The sequence below is a fragment of the Suricata suricatta genome, chromosome 8 (genome assembly GCF_006229205.1).
Source record: "Suricata suricatta isolate VVHF042 chromosome 8, meerkat_22Aug2017_6uvM2_HiC, whole genome shotgun sequence".
NCBI lineage: Eukaryota > Metazoa > Chordata > Mammalia > Carnivora > Herpestidae > Suricata > Suricata suricatta.
Window position 1 is genome coordinate 115,773,580 of NC_043707.1, and position 17,845 is coordinate 115,791,424.

General features: G+C 50.1%; 1 protein-coding gene across 1 annotated transcript in view; it reads left to right on the forward strand.

Moving 5' to 3' along the window:
• Nucleotides 1-3,789: 3,789 nt before the first annotated feature.
• DLGAP3 (DLG associated protein 3) overlaps nucleotides 3,790-17,845 on the forward strand; it is a 56,260-nt gene continuing 42,204 nt past the window's right edge. Inside the window, exon 1 of the mRNA XM_029948974.1 lies at nucleotides 3,790-3,894. The gene's annotated coding sequence lies outside the window, so the exon portion shown is untranslated. The remainder of the gene's footprint in view (nucleotides 3,895-17,845) is intronic.

Genomic DNA, 17,845 nt, shown 5'->3' on the forward strand with positions numbered 1-17,845 from the left:
CCCGCCCCGGCCTGGCGGCCGCGGGCCTGACCCACGGCACGGGCAGGGGGCCACGCGGAGCGAAGACCCGCTCTCCGAGGTTGAGCCGCCGGGGGCCGGCCAACCCCAGCCCACTGCTGGCCGGGGCTTGAGGCTCAGGCTGGGGAGGGACTAGCCCAGTCAGGTTTGGGGGGAAGTGGTGGTGTTGGGGAGATCCGGAGAGAAGTTTCCTTTGCAGGTGTGTGAGTGTGAGTGCGTGTCACTGTGTCTTTGATGAGTGTGTGAGTGTGTCACCGTGTGGGTCTGTGGGTGATTCTGTAGCGCCAGCGAGTGTATGCAGTGAGTGTGTGCGTGTGTCATTGTGGGTGTGTGTATGTGTCAGTGGTGTATGCAGTGAGTGTGGAGTGTGTTACAGTGTATGTATTTGTAGACATGTGTGTGAATGAGTGTGTGTGCTGTACCGTGTGTGCCTATGTATGCCTATGTGCATGTGTATGTGAATAGGATGCTTGTGTGCCAGTGTGACTGTGTCTCTGTGAGTGGGTCCAGGTATCTGTGGCCTTGTGTGTGTGTGTGTGTGTGTGTGTGTGTGTGTGTGTGTGGCTGTGTGAGAATGTATCTGGGCAGGGTTCACTCTGAATCACTGACACCTGGGCCTCATACCTCCTCCCCCCAGGGGATTCCTGGTGGTGAGGAGGCATGGGACTGGGAGATCAGACTTTTGTGAGGTCAATCATCCCTCCTCCCCTGTGACTCCTCACCTCTGACTCAGGCAAGAGCTGCATTGTACTCCCCACCTTGATCCTCACCTTTGCCTACCTGTGGGGGGGAGTGCGCGTATACCCTCTGCAATGCTACTGGTTGTGTCCTTCCCGCCTGCTGGGGTCCCTGGTGGTAGCAGGGCCAGGGGTGAGCTGGAGCATGTGGGTGCTTCATCTTGGGGCCTGGGAACTTCTGTCAGCCCAGTAATGTTTCACCAAGGGCCCTTCAGTGCCAGGAGCTGAGAAGGCCAGGTGGAAGCTTCTGTCCTGTTGTTAGTCATCCGAGCAGGTGGCTGTCTCCCAGACTTCCAAGTCCTAAATTCCAAGTTCTGGGTCATTTGTTCAGTCCCCTGGCTCCATGTGGGTCTGTGCTAAAGCTCTTTGAAGTAATAATAGTAGGAAAACAATGCCCTTCTATCAGTCTAGGGCTTTTGAAAAATACTCCCCTCTCAACTCTTTCTTCTTATCTCCAAACAGTCCCAGGAAGCAGGCAGGCCAGGTTAAGCCATATGAAATTGCCAGTGTTCAACTGTTTTTGTTTTTTACCTACAAAAACAGCAATTTCATGTAATTCAACTTAATACAATGCCAGTTTACAGATGAGGATGTTGAGGCTCGAGAGGTGAATTGCATTTCTCATGATTTCACCCTGCTAATCAGTGGAACAGAAAGACTCCAGCCTAGGTCTTTGGGTGATTTCAAAGCCAGGGTTAAAGAGTGGTATTCCCTGGTGTGTTCTCTCTGACCGTGGGGGCACTGATCTTCACCTCCCCCCTTAGCATTCCCTGATTGCTGGGGCTACTTCTGCACCCAGCTGCCAAGGCCTAAAAGGGAGAGAGGGGGAGAAAGAGAGGAGGGAGGGAAGGGAGAGGCTTCGTGAGTTGGCAGTGAATCAGGGTCTAAAAAGGGAGCCGGGAGGGCTAGGGTGGCAGGTGTTTCTAAAAGGAACATGAACATAGGACGAACAGCCTCAGATACAAACCCTGCATCCATCACTCCCCCTGCCCACTGATCTAGCAGGCAGTGCCCAGTGGCATTTTATGCCTGGGGGCTCATGGCCAAGGAGTGAGCTTGTATGTAGCTATAGAATGATGGCCAGAGGAAGGACCTTAGAATTGACTTGGTCTAACCTCTTAATTATAAAGTGAGGACACTGAAGCCCAGAGAAGGGAGGGGACTCACCCAAGGTCACACAGCAAACTTGTGTGTTCCTGGCTAGTGTTAATCCAGGAACTTTCCAACCCTCAATGTTGCTTTCCATTCCTGGAATTTCCCCCCTCTAGTCCCCATCCATGCCCATCAGAGCTGAACAGAGGGGACTTGAGGAGAAGAATCAAAGACTCAATAAGCCTAAGGTTGTAGATTTTTCAACCTGCAGCCCTTTTCAACCTGGGGTAACGATACCCATCACCGAGTAGGCCATGGACTTGTCTTGATACTTGCTGGTGAGAGGCTGGAGCTGCTGAAGGCCAGACTCCCAGACTTTCTTCTGTGTGCTTGCATTCAGCTGCTGCCTGGCACCTCACATTATTTTTCTCCAGCTGATGTTAGGGCTTAAGCTGGCTGAGCTCCGTCTTCCTCCATCCCACCCAATTTCTGATATATTTTGCCTCTAGCTGGCCTGACAATTCCTTATTTCATGGATTCCTCTTGGGCAGAGAAACTTCTGGGGCTTTTCTTGTTTTGAAAGGGTCTGTAGTCACCCTTAAACCCTTTCTAATTAAACTTTATGAAAGTGTAGGGTAAATGATAGGATAATTGTCCCCATTTTACAGATGGAAAGACTGAAATTCAGAGAGGAGCCTTGTATTTGGCTGTGTGTTTTTCTTTCTCTTAGTCTACTAAGATCAGTAGAAGAGGTTCTTGGAGTGAGGGGATGAAGGAGCAAATGACAGAAGAGCCTTTTGTCTAGAAGGGCTTTTACAGACCCTTTCTAGTGTCTTACCATCCCCTTGGTCAGGAAACCTTTCCAGAGTCTGATATTATTCCCACTTGGGATTCAACGTGTTGTCTCAGTGGGAGTTGGAGGAACAGCTGTGTACCCTCCACTATACAAGCATTATGTCTTGATTCCTTCTTTACCCGCCCCCCAGTCTGAAGACTGCTGGCTCAGTGGGCCTCCTGCTGTCTGGGGAGTCTGGGTTTGAGCTGGGGTGAGGCAGTGGCACCATCGTTATGGTAACGAGCTGCCAGCTCATTGTTGCTAATAACTTGTCAAGTCCCTGGGCCCAAATGCAGCATGCCTTCCCACCAGCCCTTCTCCCCATGTCACAGAAAGAAAAAGTGAGGCTATAAGGAGGGGACCAATAAATAAGGGCTTCTGGGGAAGTGGATGGCCTTGTCCTTGAGTTGTAGCTAGACACCTGGGAGTAGGTCACTTGGGGGCTGATATACACATTTGATTACATAAGTTTGTGTATGATTGCATGAGCTTTTACATGTGAATACACTCAGAGCATTCTTGTATAGACCTGTACATGCTAGCTGACATGTTCATGTGCTTTTACAGAGCAACCCACATGTAAACATGCTTCCAAATATCAGAACATTCTTGCACATGAATTCTGTCTCTACCATCTGCACATAAGGCACCCAAGAAATCTGGGTTTGTGGGGGTGTCCAGGTATGTGGGTGGGGATCTGATCTTTTTCTGATGCAGCTTCAAAGTGTCTTGTTAACAAAGGGACAGAATGGTACCAGGTTTCCTTCTTCCTTCCAGTCAAGGGCTCAGAATGGGAGTGGACTGGGAATGATGTGGGGGCTCAAACTCCTAGCTCCTGAAGGCCCCTGCCTCTGTGTCCTTTGAGCTCAGGTATCCCCTGCCCCCCTCACTCTCTGTTCTTTCTCATCCTCTCCTCTTCCTATGTGTAAATATTAAAGAGCTGAGCCTGCAGGGCTGATGTAGACATGGGGAGAGAATGAAATTAAAAAGGATTCCCTTGCCCCCATCCCAACACCCCCACCCTGCAGTCCCCCGCTCTTGCCTCCTCCCCTTTCTCTTCTCCCCTCCCCTCAATCAGTGCTTCCACATGTCTCTCCTCCCCCCCAGTCCAGATGGGAGCTGGCTCCTGAAAGGGGGCTCAGATTAGGGTGTGGGAAGCTACCTCTCTCTGCCTCCCCCCACTCATCTGCCTACAGGGCTGGGAGCCCCCACGTGAGTATTTCTCTTATTTTGGGGTAGTGGTTAAGAAAGAAAAGTGGTTTTTAGAACCAGCTGTGAGTGGCGTTGAGAGGCTTAGGGCTGAAAGGAGGTGGGTGGGGTCCTCTCTCTAGGCTCCCTCAGAGAAGCCTCGTGTCTGGGTTTCTTTTCTCTCTTTGGACATAGAGGGTAGGAAGCAATACTAGGTGCTCCCGGTGGATGGGAACGAGTGTGGGATGGGCAGGGGAGAGGGGCTTCTGTTCTAAAGAGCACCGGAAAACCGGTGTGTGGTGGGGTGAAGCGTCCTGGGTTTCTGGCGACCGGCCCCTGGGAGTCGCTGGGAGCTGTCCGTAGTGCTGAACGGGAATCGACGGGGATCTGCTTCTTTGGGACTGCGTTGGGTCTTGAATGGGGTTGCGTTGGGACTCGATGATGGAAAGGGACTAGGCAATGCTGAGGGCTCACTAAAAAATTCTCCAAGATGACCCACTTTCCAAGGAAGGAGTCCCTGGATGGAAAGATAGATTTTGTGGTCCTTTCTTCCTCTGGCTTTGGCCTCACAATTATTAGTGGCATTTGAGAAAAGGACTCCTCTTTTCCTGTTTCAGTTCCCCCTCCCCTTCCCAAAACCACCTTTCTGTTAGAGTGGAGGTAGGAATGGAAGATGATATTGTGGCTGTGAGCTCTTTTCTCCTGGGTAGATTTTAGTGCAACAAGCTTAGGGGTATGGCACCAGTTTTTTTCCTACTGGGTCCCGAAGTTCAGACTCAAGGCAGTCCTGGATTAGGAGAGCTTAGGTTTTATTAGTTAGGCCTAGGGTAGATAGAGCTTAGGAGTTCAGGACAATTTCATTGACTATGTGGCACTCCTCTGCCCAGCATACTTTGGAATTGAGGACAGGGGATAGTGAAATATTCTGCAAACCTGTCTCATGCTCTGCCTACCTCAAACACAGCTCAGAGCAGCATTTGAGAGAGACTTTTGTTGGGGAGAAAAATTTCCAAGGAAAGGATTCAAGAGGGGGTGGGGTTGTTCAATGCCACAGAGCAGAGAAGGAGGAAGCTACTGGAGACAGGGCAGTGAGAAAAGAGGAAGATCTGGGAGAGACAAAAACCCCTGAAATTAGGGGAGAGGGTCTGGGTTTCAATCCTTGGCTTCCTTGGTAATCTTTTCCCCACTAACTAGTTATCTCAATTTTCTGGGTTCTTGTGTTTCATCTTTGTAACTCAGAAGGGAATAGAGCAAGGCCTTATTTCTCCAGGTCCTTTCCCTTGTCATTCCAGGGAGATGAGAGCCAAAATGTCAGGACATGCAGATGAGACTGTGAGGGAACAACAGGCAGGAGGAGTTGATGGCAGCTTCACTTCCCATCCCCAAGAGCACAATCAAATATTCAAATGGGATCCTTCTTGAGGGGAGAGAAGAGAGGGCTCCAGATGATGCTGGGCCAAAACTGGGTGTGGCAGAGAGTTCAAGAAAAGGAGGAAGTGCCTAGGGACCCCAAGCTGAGCCAGTTCATTCTTTCCCAGATGTGACTTCTAGTTAAGAAGGAGCCCATCACCCATCATGGTTTTGATGTAACTCATCAAGATGATTCTGCTCTTCTTTAGCTGCTTGGGAGGAGCTGAGTATTCCTATGCTGTGGGTGCTGGGAGGTGGTGGGTGTGGGTGTGGGTGCCTGTTTGGGGAGGGGAGGTGTTTGTGCTCCACTCAGCTCCCTTGGTTACATAACAGCTTTGATAAGACTTTACTTTGGAACTGCTGCTACTGCCTAAAGCAGTCACCCCTCCACCCCCACACAGAATACTGGATGTCCACCCCCCTCTCCCTGGCCCCTTGGAGAGTCCTGCTATTCATGATCCAATGTTCCAGCAGCCACTTTCCTGCTGGGAAGTGTCTTCAGCTCCCCTCCCTGCTTCCTACCCAACTCCTGTTATTTAAATACTTGCCTTTTTTTGTTGTTGTTATCTTGAGCCAAGATCACCACCTTTACATTTCGAGCCTTGAGATCCTCTCTTTGGCAGGATCCTTGGGCTGGGGTGGAAGAGGTTAACTGCACATCATGAAGTTGCCCTCTAGGAAAGGAGAGGCATCTCAGGAGGTTTTAGGGCCCAGAGATAATCTTCTGACTGTTCCTTCTTCTGCTCCAGTAACTGTTTTGGAGTCTGCAAGCAGTGGACCATATCCAGAGGTACTGGGAGGAAAAAATCTGGCCTTGATATTTTCTCTTTATTTCCTCTTTTTGAATTAAAGAGTTGCATATGTATATGAGGGTGGGGGTGGGAGCTGACTCTTCAGTGGGAAAAGGTGCACCTACTCCAGGGTGCACCTGCTTTATTGTTACTGATCCTCCAGGTTGTCTGAGGAAATATTGGTTACTACAAGCATCGGACAAGGGGATAACAGAGCCCATTTTTAGAATGACTTTTTTTCTGAGAGTGGGTGGGAATGGGGTGTGTCCAGGAGTGGGATATATCCTATTGATAGTAAGAACAACTTTCCAAATGGAGACGTGGGAGACTGGCAAGAAAGAGAGCAAGTGCAAACCTGTGATGTCCTTTGGAGAGAATATGGACTCCTGGTTTTCTGCACAAGATAGAAGTCAGGGGATGGACTGGATATCTTTGCTCTTCCCGTGCACATGCATGTGTATTTCTGCCTTTGAGTGGGTATGTGACTGTGGATATGTACATATATATGCATGAGTATGGTGTATGAATGTGTACAGACACATTAATGGATTTGTGTATGTGTGGACACATGTATACATAGGTATATGTATGTATGCCTTAATGTGTGCATCCACATATATATATAAATTTGAGGACAATTACTTAATTAAACCTGTGTGTGTGTGTGTGTGTGTGTGTGTGTGTGTGTGTGTATTAGGGTGCTCCTCAACGATGCATATATGTATTTAAGTTTGCATGTGAACATAGATGTGGGGACAGATATGTGCACACATGAATTAATAGCATATGAAGATATGCACTTAAGTTGGGTCATGTGAATAAATGTGACAGAAAGAATGAGAGAGAGAAAGAGAGAGAGATAGATTCTGGCTGAACACTGGGGCTCTCCAAAAGTTGTTTTCCCACAGGCTTGAATTTGATCCACCCTGATGCCTGTGGCTCTTCTCCAGAAAGCAATCTCTTTGAGGTGTCTCAAATTTTCATGTTCTTCACTACCATCCATAGGATGGGGGTTTGCAGAGGAGAATCCTATACAGGCCTTGGGGACAGCTGAGTGAGGGAGTCAAATCCAAGGCTGATCAGATGCTGTGGTGCTCAGGAGTGTATGTGGAGCTTAAACATTAACATGATCACAGATATTTCAAGAATTAAGCAGAACAAGATAGGCTTAGTGGGTGAAGGGGGCAGGGATATTAGAGAGGCCCAAGTATGTGTATGAGTCTCACAGATGCAGGGTGTTGCAATATGTGTGTATGTGTATCTGTGTATATTACTTACCTCTGCTTTAATATGCCTCTCTTGACATAAAGGCACATTCTAACATGTACACACATGAATAAATCTACAGAAATGTATTTGTCACCATGTTCATACATGCTAACAAACATATACATATATGCAGAGTATGCAGAAATATGTGGACATATGCTAACACTGGCCTGATTGCAACTGGTGAGTGCATACATGTGCACCTCACTCACCCACTCACGTGTCAACAGCCTGCAGATAGTCCCTTTTCCACTACACGTGTCTCATCCAATGCATTCACTCATTCAACCAATGTTTTTTTTATGCCTACGATCTGCTACAGTCTGTGCGGGACACTGGGGATGGTCCTTGACCTCAGGTAACTTACAATCTAGGGAAGGTAAAAGCCTGGAGCCAAATAAGGAGAGTGTTAAGGAAGGTAGTACCTGTAGAGGTGGTGGAGACCTATAGAGAGGTTGGTCAGTCCTGGGGTGGGGAGGAGAAGGGTTTGACAAAGGATCCATAGGAGGGGAAGCCTCTGAGCTACAGCCTGAAGTTCGAACAGGAATTCTCCAAGTGGACAACTGTAGGAAAAGGTGTTTCAGTGACAGGAAATGTTCCAGCTGGTCTCCCTATTTCCACCCTGGCAGTCCCCTCCCCCATAGATTCTTCCCTGCAAAAGCAGTCTGAATAGATGAGGTCCTGCCTTTCCAATGTCTCTCCATCTCAGAAAGGAATCCAGAATGCTTAGTGGGGCCTGAGTGACATAAATGTTGTGGGTAAAGTAACCTCCAGTGGCTTCCCTGATCTCAAGTGCCATCCCTACAAGGGCTGCCTTTTGGTTCCACAAAGATAGTGAGCACAGTCCCACCTGAAGGCCATTGTACTAACGTTTCCTTCAGCTTGAAATGTTCTTCCCCCAGATATCCATGGGATTTGCTCTCTCACTTTATTCAAGTCTTTGCTCAAAAGTCACTTTATTGGAGAGGCCTCCCTCAGTCTATCTTGAATATTCCCTTGTCTTTCTGTCTCCTCACCCCACTCTTTATCATCTCTCTTTTTCAGAGTCAGGGAGCCGAGCCCAAGGCTGATCAAATGCTGTGGTGCTCAGGATTGTATGTAGGGGATATATACCCTATACATCCTAATATACATGCTGTAATACATGCTATACTAGAACCTAAACTTCTTCAGAATGGGAGTTTCGTCCGTTTTGTTCACTGCTGTGTTTACTATGTCCAGAGGAGTGCCTGGCTCAGAGTAGGTACTCAATACATATTTGTTGAATAAACACATTTTAGACAGATCACACTGGCAGCCAGTGAGGAGAATAGATGGCGGTAGTGCCAAGATGCGAGGCAGGGAGACAAGTTAGGAGCCTGATGAAGTACCTTTGGTGAGAACATAAGATGAGGGCCACTTTGATGTAGAACAGTGGAGGTGGAGAAAAGGAGATGCAATGTGCAAACCCATGCATGCATGCAGTCTCATGCACACACATGGGTACATATGTATTTTGGTGAGTCAGATCCATTGTCTCAGCTGGAGACGGCTAAGGAAGAAAGTAAAAATGTCTTCATGTGTGTATGCTGTGTGCATGTTGTGAACATCCTGCAGCAAGCTGGACACCCTCCAGCTAACCCTAGCTGACATTCTCTCTTCCTTTGGGGTCTTGTCGCCGCCACCCCACCTAAGCCCATCCCTGCCAGCCAGGTTGCAGAGGGCTGCTGTGTAGGGATCCCAATGGTTCCATTTGGTCAGTGATACAGGGCTCCTGCTTTAGGAAACAGGAGTAGGGAGCAACATCCTGGACAGGGGGAGGTCAGAGCCACAGAGACTTAGGACAGAGGCCTGCAGACCCAGACCCGGAGAGGACACAGGGCTCTGGGCCAGCCTTCCTGAATCCCGATTTGGTGGGAGGCAGGGCAGCCTCCTCAGCATTTCCCCTCCCCTCTTCCTCTCCCTGCTCCATTCTGGGTCCTCTTTCTTGGTGGGGTGGGTGCCTTGGCCGAGTATGGGCTCAGTAGTGAGTGGTTCCTCCAGGCTGTGATGTGAATTCAGGTATGTGGGGATACCCAGGGAAAAGGGAGCAGTTTTCCAGAGGACAGGCTAGGGCTTTGCGGGTGGGGGATAGGGGAGGAATCTCTCAGAGTCTCAACTTTGGCTGTTTTTCTCCCTCCCAAGAGACACGGGGAATCGCGCCGGTGTAGCAGAGTGCGGGACTGAGGTTAGACCTCAGGCGGGGCCAGTCGGCTGCCGGCGGGAAGGGACTGAGACTCGAGGTGCCGGTCAAGCCGGGAGGAGGGCAGGCGAGAAAGGGGAGAAGTGGGAGTGGTGGGCCAGCCCCGCCCCGTGCCGCTCCCCGACCCGGGGTAGGGGCGGTTAAGGCCTACAACCCTCTTTGAGTTGTTCCCCCAGACCTCCAGGCTCGCGTCCGAATTGCCTCAGGCCCTAGAGGCCAGTGCCAGAGCCCCGTGAGGGCTCTAGGTGTCTGGGGGCCTTCTGCCCATCTCCTTTCCATCTGGACTAGGGGCGGGGGCGCTGCCGCCGCTCCCCTCCCACCTGGGTTCGGAGCTTGGGGGTTGGGCCGAAGCTGCCGCCAGAGCCGCCCACCTGCCCGCGGTGTCATGGCAACGACTCTGCCCACGTGGACGAAGAGGAAAGGGAGAAGAGAGGAGGTATCACGACAGACGTGAGGATGGGAGGAGGCTCCTCAGGGTCCTGCGTGCTGGAGCCCCCACCCTGTCCGTGGTTTGGCCCTAGCTGCGCTCACCCCAGGATCCCAGGGCAGGGTGGGGCTTGAGGTCCAGTTCTGGCGTCCCAGTGCCGGTGTCCTTGGGTGTCCTGAGTAATGCTGTTGACCTTGGCCTCCTGTGCTGGGGGTCTCCCGGGCAGGCAGCGTCCTGGGGAGACAGGGCCGTGGCATGTGCAGATCTCTCCTCTCCCCATCCGGCAAGTCGGGGATGGTGCCTGGGGCTGAGGGGATGAGAGCCCGACCTACTTCTCCATTTTCTCACTATTTTTCAAAAGGAAAATGACCCACTTTTCAGCCAATGGGACTGGGGCCTGCTCCCAGGCTGATTCCTTGAGCCCCCCTGCCCAGGCCTCTGCCCCATCCGCAGCCTCTTAGCCACGTGCTGGACCCACTTCCTGAGGGAATCAGGTGCACCTGTGTGGAGGGGTCCTTCCCTGCCTTCTGTACTAGGCTGGGGAGGGGCCTGCTCTGAGGGAGGCAGGGGTGTCCCAGGGCCCTACCGATGGTAGGGTCAGCTCCACTTTGGGCGGACCCCATTGGCAGCGACAGTCCTGGGCAGTTTGAGTGTCTGTCTGCCTTCCCCATGCACTCCCAGGATGCATCTGGAGGGGCAGGGAGGGGGGGCAATCCTCTCTATATTAATGGACGGATGTAGGCTCTCTTCTTAAGCATGGAAAGGGAGAGCCTGTGGCCCTTGAGGACTGTGTCTGTCTGTCTGCTGGCCTGCTAGCGCTCCTCCCGGAGAGCACCCTTGGAGGGTTCTGTCTAGGTCTTTCTTCCCAAACCCTTCCCCCTCTCTAGGTTATTGGTCTGGGCCTCAGAGCCCCCTCCCTCCCTCAGTTATATTGGCCTGGGCTGGCTTGGGGGGGTGATTAGGGATTTAATTATTTAGTTTCTCCAGCTCGATAGATTAATTCCATCCATCACAGGCAGGCTGAGCCTTCTCCTCGTTTCAGGGCTGCCTGGCCAACCCCAGAGGGAGGGAGCATCATTGCTCACCTGGGCCTAGTACTGGATCTGGGAACAATGGATAAAGTTCTTGTTGGGGGAGGATTTGGTGTATGACACTGAGCAGATGTGGGCGCCTGGTGATGTGAAAGGAACATGTGTATTTGTTGTTTGGGGATAAACATGTGAATGAACATGTATGTGAGGTTTGTATTTGTGCAGCTTCTCTGGGTAGAAGCACCAATGTCCATTGGATAAAAAGGCAGATGTGTGTGAACCCGTGTGTGTATCTGTGCACATTATGTAGATGATGACTATATATATGACACATGCCACGTGAATTGTGTTGGATGATCTGCATGGCTGTGTAATCTGACTCTGGATGAGCACATATGTTAAAACTGTGAATAAGCAGCCTTGGCACCATGTGCCCATGTGCGAGGGAGGGATAGCAGGGATGGAGGTTTTCTGAGGCTGAGTGATGAGTCAGGGCACACTGGGGGTCCACTTGGTGGCCTCATCAAACCCGTTTGGTCAGAGAGACGTGCTACTTTTGACCTGCTTGGGCCTGATCTCCCAGTGGTTGAGAATGTTGGGCCTGGACTCAGACCAGATTTCAGTCCCACTTCCACCACCCCTGTGATGTTGGGCAATTTTATTTATATTTCTCAATGATGAGCCTCAGTCCTTCATCTGTAAAATGGGAGTAGAAATGGTAGGCACTGCAGTGGAGAGTTTGTGAGGATTGCATGAAGAAGTGCTTCAAAAGCACTCAACACAATGCCTTGTCTGTTGTAGGCATTCAGAGAGCTGTACCTTGGACTTCAGAGTTGAAAGACAGCAGAGGTTGTCTGTCTAAAATGTGTTCAGTGCTTGAATCCATTCTATACCATCCTCCAAAGCGTCCCTCCACCCTCTCCTTACATGCCTTGCTAGACAGAACACACCCCTTTCTTCAGGAAACCCACATTACCCTGGTCCAGCTCTGTCTGCTGGGGAGTTCTGGTACAGCTGCAGGCAGTCATCTCCCCTCCCCCTCCTTCTTCTGTTTCTCCTCTACTCCCTGTGCCCCGGCTGAGGGGCACTACTTCTTGATGGCTTAATCACTGATCATGAAATTATCGAGCACCTATTATATGCCAGATCTTGTCCATACAGAGACAGATTGGATGAATCCTGGTTTATAAGGAGCTCACAGGCTGCCAACAAATATTTACCCTACCCTGTTGAAGTATGGGGCCTAAGAGGAGGTAGCAACTGCCGTGTCCTGGGATTGATGGGAAGGACACTTGTGGTAAGGTTTCTTGGAAGAATGGATAGGTGAACTGCATCAGGGCAGAGCTGGGAGGTGGAAGGATGTGGAATCCATGTGGAAGGATCTCACAGTCTGTACAGTCTTCTCTCCCCATGCTGTCTCTCACTGTGGTCGTGGCTCCTGCTAAGTCCAGAAATCCAGAGAGGAGAGCAGAGGCTAGTACCTGGAGGCTGGGACAGGATCAGGCAGAGCTGGGGGGTGGGAGGTGTTACCACGTGAACCCTGGCACTCAGCCATCCGACCAGCCTTTATGTGGGCCCTGTGGGGGCCAGCCCCGTGTGTGACTCCTCAGAGGAAGAGACAGGCCCTAATGCAGGTAGCCCCTGTCCAGGCTCACACAGAGACCTCACAGGACAGTGTGCTAACCTTGGAGGCAGACCTAAATTCTGGACTCCATGGGAAGACCAGACATCTGGACCAGAAGGTAGGAAAGGCCATGGGCCTGGCCTGCCTGAGAAGCTGCTGGGCCTGGCCTGCCTGAGAAGCTGCTGCCCAGTGGACCCTTGCCATGGGCTTGGGATCCTACCTGTTGTTCTCTAATGGGCTCTGGCAGACTGAAGTCTGGCAGCATCCTGGAGGCCAGAGCAGCAGCAACCCAAATTTTATCAAACACATACAAATGGAAGAAGGTGCTAGGGTGCTAAAGTCAAAAGAACTTATCATATGGAGACATAAGTGTCAGCTGCCTTGGCTAGATCAGCTTATTTACTCATTGCCACAACTTAGGAGGTAGGCATTATCCCTATTTTACAGATGAGCAAATTGGGACTCAGACAGATAAACAAGTTCTTTGGCATCATGCAGGTAGGCTGCTATATAATAGTTTGAGGCAGAGACTGTCTTTCCAATACCCAGCAACAAGGTCACTGGGCTTTCCCTTCTAGATCCCTGGTGTTAGAAGAGAGACCACCAGCCCTGTCTCTAGGGATTGGTGGGTCTGCAAATCAAGGGCCTCCAGTGGTCTCATATGCCACTATCTTTGGCCACCAGGACCGCTCTGCTATCTTTAGCATGCTCAAGGTGTGGGACATCTTCCAAAGGAGCTAAGGCAAACAGAAAGTCCTGGAGGAAACATGAAACAAATGTTTCCAGAGCACCCATTTCTGATCCAAACCTGAGCCAGGTATGGCTACAGCCTCTGCCCAAGGCCATTTGAGAAACCTTCTTAGAGACCCTGCTTCCAGACCTCACACTCTTTAGTGGTTTCTCCCTCCTTATCAATAGCATTGATGGACCTTTTACCTGTATTATCTTAATCCTTGGGACAGTGTGATGAGAAAGGAACTATTCTTACCCCCCCATTTGGAAGTTGAGGAAACTGAGCTCAAGAGAGATGAAAGGCCTTCCTTAAGCCCACATGTCTAGTCAGTTGTGGACCCGGGACATGAACCTAAATAGTTTAACTCAAGACCCACAGTCTCTCTGAGTAGCTGCCTCTGACCATAGTCCTCCAGGAGTCTGGTTCTGGGAGTCCTCCTTTGCAGCAGTGGCAGGTGTGACTTCCCCCAAAGAAGGCTTCTGGAGACATTTAGGAGGGGGGAACATGGACATGACAAGGCAGAAGAGCCTGAGAATTGGTTCACTTGGCAGGAAGGGAAGAGCAGGCCCAAAGCAGTTGGTCAAAGCTGCAATTAGGGAGCAGGAGCGAGTGGTGGGGATGAGGCTAGATTGTGTCTCACAGGGCCTTTGGCAGCTTTGGAGGAAGAGGAAGCCTGAGCTTTGCTCTGGTGCCTCAGGGCTATATGGCCCCAGCTGGGAGCGGAGCTGGGGCCCAGGAAGTCTGAATGAAGAGACCTACTCAGCATGGGTGGTAGACCCTGAGCCCTGAGCTTCCCTCCTCAGTCTCATCTTCTCTGCAGTGTGGGGAGAGTCATTTTCTCCACTCTTTCTTCCTCTTTCTCCAAAATGCTTTCCTTGAACTGTGCAAAGTGGAACATCTGGAGAGACCCAGATGCAGCTAGAAAAAAATCTATCTGTATCTGCCCAGTTGAGAGGGGAGAAGGGCTAGATAGGTATGATGAACAGAGCTGGGTTTGGAGGCTGGATTTCTTTCTTTAAAAAAAAAATTTTTTTTAATGTTTGTTTTTGAGAGAGAGACAGAGGCAGAGTGTGAGTGGGGGAGGGACAGAGAGAGAGGGAGACACAGAATCCGAAGCAGGTTCCAGGCTCCGAGCTGTCAGCACAGAGCCTGATGCGGGGCTCAGACTCACGAACCCTGAGATCATGACCTGAGCTCAAGTCCATTGCTTAACCAGCAAGAGCCACCCAGACGCCCCTTGTGGCTGGATTTCTAATACCAAATCCTTCAGGGGCTCAATAAAGCTTTTAGATGGAAAGGAGTGGAGATCCTTTCTCTGGGCTGTTGGGCGCAGTAGTAGAGTGGATGACGGTGGTAAGTGAAGAGTTTTATTCATGCAGATAAATATATTTAGTTTATTATTTTGGGAGAGAGAAGAAAGAGAGAATGAGCAGGGGAGGGGCAGGGGGGAGAGAGAATCCCAAGCAGGCTCTGCGCACTGTCATCGCAGAGCCTGATTGGGGGCTCAGACTCAATGGACCGTGAGATCATAACCTGAGTCAAAATCAAGAGCTGGACACTTAACCAACTGAGCCACCCAGGTGCCTCCATGAAGATAGATATGTTTTTGAGCACCTGTTAATTTTAGGCATTGTTTGAGACACTCAGAATACTGCAGCATATGAAATAGACATAGTCCATGCCTTCCTGTTCTACTATCAAGAGGCATTCTATAAACATGTAATAGATAAAGAAAATAATCTCAAAGAGCACTAAGTGTTATGAAGGCAATGAAGCAGAGTGATGTAGAATGTACTTGGGGGATGGGCTCAACTTTAGTTAGTGAGTGGTCAGGGAAGGCCTCTCTGAGCTGAGACCTGAAAGATGAGGCAAAGAAAGCCATGGGAATATCTGGGGCAGAGCGTTCCAGCAGAGAGAACATCAAGTGCAAAGCCCCCTGAGGTGGGATTTTCAAAGAGATTATAGGTAGTGTGGGTTATTCACAGACTGAGCACTGTCCAATGGGTCAGGAGATGGATTTAGACTTGCCTCTACCTAAATGTCTCGAGTGTTTTGGGGGCAGTAAGCCTGTTTTCTGTAAAATTCCTACCCTAACCCCCCAGGAAGACTTGATTAAATAAAGTAATAAAGGGGAATGAAAAAGACCACAAGCCTCCCTCCTGATATTCTGTTCCTCCTTTCTTTTTCTCCATTTTCTGGAGACAGTAAGGGTAGGATGAGGTTTTTCCCTGGGGTCCTAAGGGCTGATGGTGGGATTGAGAGAGGTCAGGGGCAAGGGCACCAGCCCAGCTACAAGAGATCCTGCCAAAGGCAGCTGGGCAGGGGCGCCTCGGTGGCTCAGTCGGTTAAGCGTCTGGCTTCGGCTTAGGTCATGATCTCACGGTTCATGGGTTTGAGCCCCACATTGGACTCTGTGCTGACAGGTAGCTCAGAGCCTGGAGCTCCTTCAGATTCTGTATCTCCCTCTCTCTCTGACCCTCCTCTGCTCATGCTGTCTCTCTCTGTCTCTCAAAAATAAACTTTAAAAAAAAATTAAAAAAAAAAAGGCAGCTGGGCAAAGCCAAGTGTTGAAGTGGTCAAGGGAGTTCAGGCAGAACTGGCTACAGGAGGAGGCAGACAGCTGGGGTCGGAATGCCTACCGATGTACACGAGAGTATGGGCGACAGTCATCGGATGTGTGTTAAGACTCCCTGGTAGTTAGCTCCCACTTGTGCTGTTAGTACAGGAAGTGGTGGAGGACTGGACAGGGATATGGAGGCAGAATCCTGGCCATTCTGGTTAAGTTCACACAGGGAAAGGGGATGGGTAGGCAAAGCCTGAAACTTGCAGAAGTCCAGGCCTACAGCAACAAAATGAGTTCCAGGCCTCGCTTGTGGCAAGCTCTGCTGTGTTGGAACTGGTATGGGGATGACCTCATAGGTTCCAGTGTGAGGGGACTAGATAGGGCTGATCCCCGGCAAGAGAGCAACTGTACCCCTCAGCTGCCATCTGGACCATTGTGTCCAGCGTATTGCTCTCCCAGACAGCTTTGTGGGGGAAGGCATGAATCGGTTAACATTGGATTTTTGAAATCTTTATCTTTGCTTTGCCCAAGGCATCGCTTTGTGTCTACCTCTGAGACACTGCCTTTTGCCAAACATTTGGCTGCCTGGTGCCCAGGTGTGGACAGCCTTGACTAAGAACTGCCTTTTTCCCAGCAGAATACCTTTGGTCTTATATGGTTGTCCTGGAGAGATTAAGTGACCCATCCAAGGTCATACTGTAAACCAACAGAGGTAGTAAAGGAAAAAAAAGAAAGGACAAATAATGAGAGTTACTTTTATTAAGTATTTACCCTGTGCCAAGTACAGTACGAAGGAAGGGCTTTAAAGCCTTTACATTGTTGTTGTTTTTTTTAATTTTTAAAAATGTTTTTTATTTATTTTTGAGAGACAGCGTGAGCAGGGGAGGGTCAGAGAGAGAGGGAGATACAGATGCAGATGCAGGCTTCAGGCTCTGAGCTAGCTATCAGCACAGAGCCCGACGCGGGGCTTGAACCCACGAACCCCACGAACCATGAGATCATGACCTGAGCCGAAGCTGGACGCTTAACCCGACTGAGCCACCCAGATGCACCTAAAGCCTTTACCTTGTTAACCATCACATCATCAAGACCTTCCTGATGGCTCTAATATTATCTCCATTTTACAGATGGGAGAACAGGCTAAGAGCTGCCCAAGGACACACAGAAAGCGAATGAGTGGAAAGCGACCTGAACCCAGAGAGTCTAACAGAGTCTGCACCCATAACTGCTTTGATCCAGGGAGTTTATGAGTTGCCTGGGTCTCAGAAAACGAAAAGCAACTGATTTGGCTGGGCAGGGCCCTGGGGGAGAGAAAAAGAAAACACTCTCTTTCCTCTGCAGCCCTTTTCCTTCCTCCATTTTCCATTCTTTTTCTGGAAGGTAATTGCTTGGGGCAGTGACAACCTCCTGGCGAATTACACAGCTGGTTTCCCAGTGAGATTTGTAACAACAACCCCGCCAGCCTGGCGGCCCGCAGCAAGTTCCGGTTTAAGAAACTAATTGCTGGATTGTGTAGTTGGTGCTAAATTGGGTAATTTCTTGGTGACGGCATGTGTGCCAGTTCTTCCATTCCCAGATAGATTCGAGCTGCATCAGAATTTGTCATACACGGCACACTCCCAGACTCCTCCACTCTCCATTTCCCGAGCTAGCACAGGCGACTGTAAAGGTGGCTGTTCCCCTGGGCCCAGAGGTTCACCCCCTGGGCAGCTCTTTGCATCCTGGGATAGTAGAGAGATGACTTCGTGCAGTAAAATGGGAGAACATAGCACCAGCACCCAGAATTGTCATAGGGCTTCAGGAAGCTTCCTTTACTCTGTATGTATCTGACCTTGGACTTGGAACAAACTCAGTACTCACCTTTAGGGGAAAAGTCTAAACTGTAAACCATAATCTGGTTTGCTCT